General features: G+C 42.7%; 1 non-coding gene across 1 annotated transcript; it reads left to right on the top strand.

Moving 5' to 3' along the window:
• Positions 1 to 4,818: 4,818 nt before the first annotated feature.
• Positions 4,819 to 4,926, top strand: LOC127747343 (small nucleolar RNA R71). Its single transcript, XR_008009143.1, has one exon. It is a non-coding gene; the product is annotated as a small nucleolar RNA R71 (small nucleolar RNA).
• The last annotated feature ends 290 nt before the right edge of the window (positions 4,927 to 5,216 follow it).

Raw genomic sequence — 5,216 nt, 5'->3', positions numbered from 1 at the left:
GTGAAGGGATCATGGTTGCCTTCGGGGGTGGTGCCGCGTTCTGTCCGGTCTTTCAGGTCGGCCTCTATTTTCCGCAGTTTTTCTTCTAATTCCCTGCGCTTGCGAGCCTCCCTTCTCAGATCTTGTTCGGTTTCTTCAGGTTGGCCTCTATTTTCCGCAGTTTTTCTTCTAATTCTCTGCGCTTGCGAGCTTCCCTTCTCAGATCTTGTTCAGTTTTTTTTTGCTTCTTTATGTCCTCTTCGAGTTGTTTTAGTCGGTTTTGTTGTGCCCGGACTGCTTCTAGAATTTCCGAGCTCTTTTCTTTTTCGGGATTTCGTGGATCTTTGTTTGGGAGTGACGTCTTTGGGAGATTTTGGTGAGGCCCGAGGTGGGGGTCAGGGACCCGAGCTTGATATGTGGAGTGGTTGGTGGTTGTACCTGCAATGACACTCCGATGCTTAAGTTAGCATGGGTCCAAGCAGATATTGAGTAGAATTAGAGTATGAGTTATACCTGGGTGCTCCAGTGTATTTATAGTAGTTGGTCGTGATCTTCCCTGGATAAGATATTCTTATCTTATCTTATCTTTTGGGAGTTTTATCCCTATCTTTGTGGAACCGCCTTTCTTTAGGCCTTTTCGGCCTTTAGGTTTTGGGCTTCGTTCCTTCTGATGGGCCTTCTTAGCTTATTTGTCCGAGGTCCGACCTCAGGCGTGGGCCTTGGGACGAGGTCGGACCTTCTATGAACTTTCCGAGTTTGGGGAACTCGGTCAGGGTATGAACATCTCCCTTGTTCCATTTACTGGTCCATCAATTGTTTTTGCCATTCCCCTTGCTGATTCATCCATCTAGAGAGTGATCCTTTTTGGCGGTCTATTAATTGCTTTTGAAACTCCCTTTGTGCCCCTTGATTTTCCATGCATTGCCTAGATAAGGTATCAATATCCTCTTGCAATTGGTGCATGCTTAAGGTGGCTGGGGTTTGCTCTTGTGGATGTTGTTCTTCTTCAGCTTGATGGGCTGGCCTCTTTCGTACCCTTCGTGGAGGTAGTTGAGCTGCAGCAGCATGCATCCGACGATAAGTGATTGGAATACCAATCTTTATCCACTCGGGGTTTTCATCCTCAAATATCACCGTAGCCAGTTTGCAAAGACAAAAAAATAGTGCTGGGATAACCCAACTTTCCTCTAGAATCGCTATTCTCAGCAAGCTTCCGAATGCCTTGGACTATGAGTTCATGAGCCTTGATCTCTCCTCCCTTCATTAGACATTGCACCATTGTTGCTCTCTTGAGGTTTACCTCTGAGTTGTTTCTGGCTGGGAGGATAGATCTTGTTGTAATTTCGAACCAACCTTTAGCCTCAGGGAGGAGATCTCCTCTTTTTATAAATTTGGGCTTCCTCTTGGGGCCGCTTTTCCAATCTGCTCCTTGCACACATATATCCTGTATAATCTGGTCATAATTGGGGTTTTTGTCCATTCTCGAGTGATAGCTCTCCTCTTCAAAGGGTATGCTCCTCAATTTTAGCACTTTCCTAATAGTCATGGGACTAAAATCCACCATCACCCCTCTCACAAAACTTGTGTATAAGTCATCCGCCTTGTCTTGTCTAACTGCATTTGCATAGAACTCTCTTACTAGAGTTGCATTCACCCTTGTGATCGGATCGGTGAGGAGCTCCCATTGGCGTTGTTTCACCTTCTTTGTGATTTCTGGACACTTGGCTTTTGTGACTTGAAAGCCTAGTTCATAAATGATTTATTTCTTAGCCATCCACCCATACTAGAGTGCATGATGAAAGGTTCTAAATCGCCCTTCATCAAAAGGAAGATGCTCTATGGGTTCCTTCCCCTTTTGTCTCTTAGAGCTTGATGATGCCATGCAAGATTGTTAATGTGTTGGCTATTCTCAAGATGGCTAGGAGGGTGTATGTGAAGCCTTTGGTGGAGGATGATGTGTCTATGCCCGAAAGAAGGGAGTGGGAAGGGTGAGAATTTGAAGTGTGTACGGAGAGGTTGTGTGAAGGGGTTTATATAGAAAGATGGCAATTGATTGAAGAGTGTGGATTGATGGTGTTGTTTTGGGATTGAATGAGCACAAGGATCACCTTCGTTTATTGGGGTCTTGGTTCGGTCTTCAAAATTATCCACTCCCAATGTTGCATGGCAACACTTCCAAGGACATTCCCCATGAAGACAAGTGTGAAATTCCCTTGGTGTAGTGGCCGAATCTCCCTCCTTCAATTGTCCTATCAAGTACCATCAATGTCCTTTTTGATTCCCTATATACGAAAAAAAAGTGCAATCGGTTATTTGAAATTTTTGGTGGGAAACCTTAAAGTGTGAACTAGTAAAAAAAAATTCTTTTTCTTTTGTTTTTACATGACTAAATGCTTTCCATGAATGCAAATCAATCAACCATTAAGCTTTCCATGCATGCACGTTGGTACACCAAACTTGTTTGTGATCACATGGTGCAACAAGTTTGGGGAATAAATTTTCCTCATACGGTGTGTTGAAACCACACTTGGTGTGCTTTGAACACCAAACTTATCATGTACTATACGTTGCATGTAGATGGGATTTATATTAGTTGTCAAAATTGATTTAGAAGTCCATGGAATTTGCCTTATTACTATTATTAGATATTTAAGAGCGAGGGTATAGAACATGGGTTGCCTCCCACGAAGCGCTTCTTTAGCGTCATTAGCTTGACGTTTGGTCCTTGTCAAGGTGGCTGATAGTGCTTGAAGTCTTCTCCTCTTGCAGTGAACCTATGTCCATTGGCTTTGTTGACAAGCTCCACATGCTCTAAGGACAAGATTTTGTTGATGGTGTACACTGGAGGCAACTGAGATGGAATAGTGGGGAGGTGAGCTGGTATAGATGGAAAGTATGTAGAGATCACTTCATCACTTGGCGAGAAATTTTCTGTAGGAATTTTTGTTATTTCTCCATCCCCTTGGAACTTTCTTCTTTGTATCTCTTGATGCTCGCTTGCTTTCTATAGATTCTTTCTCTAAGGGATTCTTGTTGTTGACTCTGCATGACTCTGGTGGTTCTGATTCCCTTTTGATCACCTTTGAATGTGGTTCTTCCTGAATATGTGGCTTTCCAACCCATGGGATTTCCAGTTGTGTTGTTTGTGCTTCACTGCTTGTTTCTTGTATCAGTGCTTCATTCTGCTCTTCTCTTGGTTCTTTGTTTTCTTGACTTGCTTCTTGTGAGAGGTTGAAAACATTGAAAGTGAGCTGCTCATCATGTATTCTCAGTACTAGCTCTCCTCGCTCTACATCTATGAGTGCTCTGGCTGTGGCTAGGAATGGTCTTCCCAGAATGATGGGATAAATAGGATTCTCATCCATTTCCAGAACAACAAAATCTGTGGGAAGATAGTAGCTCCCAACCTTCACCAGCACATTTTCAACCACTCCTATTGCTTGTTTTTGAGTTTTGTCAGCCAATCTGATAATTACATCAGTAGGAGTTAGTTCATTGATTTGGAGCTTCTTCATGAGGGAGAGAGGCATTAAGTTGATGCTTGCTCCCAAGTCACAAAGCCCTTTGTCAATCATTGTTTCTCCTATGGCACAAGGAATGTGGAAACTCCCTGGATCCTCCTTCTTTGTGGGTGGCCCTGGTTGAATGAGAGCACTGCAATCACTGTTCATCTTTATTGTTTGTCCACCCTTCAATGGACTTTCTCTGGCTAGTAGCTCCTTTATATACTTGATGTAGAAAGGAATTTGCTAGAGGCTTTAATAAATAGTATATTTACATCAAGAGATGCAAACATATCAAGGAACCTTGAATACATTCTCCCTGCTACACCACCTTTAAGCCTTTAGGGAAAAGGTGCATATGGGTTCAATACCTCCTTCTTCTTCAGCTCTTCCTTGGATGTAGGTCGGGGTGTATAGCTTTCTTCCTTCTGGCTTTCCTTTTGATTATTTTGGAGGTGTTCTACTCCATTCATACTCTCCTCATCACTTGTGGTTATCATTTTGCATTCTTCCCATCTCACTTTCTTTGTCTCTCCTCTTGGATTCTTCTCTATATCACTGGGGAATCCATCAGTGGGTTTGGGAATTTGTTGAGATAGATACCCTACTTGGGACTCCAATCTTTTGATATTTTCTCCTTGGTTCTTAATATTGGCTCGCACTTCTTCCTTAAACACTTTGTTGTCTTGGACTTCTCTGCATAAGTCTTCAAGTAGAGCCTCAATCTTGGAGAGCCTATCCTCGATTATTGATGATGGGTTGAGATTAGGTGGTTGAGAAGGGTAGTTGGATGGATGTTGGTAGGATCTCTGTGAGGTGTGTTGATGAGTTGCATTGTTGTTGGAATTGAGGTTGTGGCATCTCTGATCTTGCCCTTGGTCATTTTGGTTTCCCCATCCAAAGTTAGGGTGATTTCTCCATCCAGAGTTGTAAGTTTTGGAGTATGGATCATGGACTTGTCTAGGTGAGTTTCCAACATAGTTGGCTTGCTCCAGTCACCTTTTTCTCCTATGTTCGCTCCTTCTTGAGCTGACGATGAAGTGATGGCTACTGCAACTTGGTTTTCCTCCACCTTCTTGGTAAGATCTGCTAGCTGCTTGATGATCATCTTATTTTGAGCTAATAATGCATCCATGTGGTTCAGCTTCATTACTCCTCTGGTGTTACTTTTTTCGGAGGCATAGAAGTAGTCATTCTCAGCAACTGTTTTGATGACATCTATAGCTTCTTCAATAGTTTTCTTCTTGTTTAGAAATTTTCCTGATGAATGATCTACAGCCTTCTTTGACTCATAGGAAAGACCTTCATAGAAGATGTGAAGTTGAACCCATTCATTAAACATATCTGGTGGGCATCTTCTTGTTAAGTCTTTGAACCTCTCCCATGCTTCATAGAGAGTCTTACCATCTTGTTGCCTGAAAGTTTGCACCTCAGCTCTCAGCCTGTTGATCCTTTGAGGAGGGTAAAATCTTGCCAAAAATTTGTTCACCACATCTTCCCAATTTGTTAAGCTCTCCTTTGGGAAGGATTCAAGCCATTTGGATGCCTTGTCCCTGAGTGAAAAAGGGAACAAGAGCAGCCTATAGACATCTGGATGGACTCCATTAGACTTCACAGTGTCACAAATTCTCAGGAAGGTGGTTAGATGTTGATTAGGGTCTTCTTGAGCACTTCCTCCAGATGAACAATTGTTCTGAACAAGGGTGATGAGCTGGGGTTTTAGTTCGAAATTGT

This window comes from Arachis duranensis, chromosome 4 (assembly GCF_000817695.3).
Source record: "Arachis duranensis cultivar V14167 chromosome 4, aradu.V14167.gnm2.J7QH, whole genome shotgun sequence".
NCBI lineage: Eukaryota > Viridiplantae > Streptophyta > Magnoliopsida > Fabales > Fabaceae > Arachis > Arachis duranensis.
The sequence above is the reverse complement of the archived record's forward strand: the minus strand, read 5'-3'. Positions and strand labels throughout refer to the sequence as shown.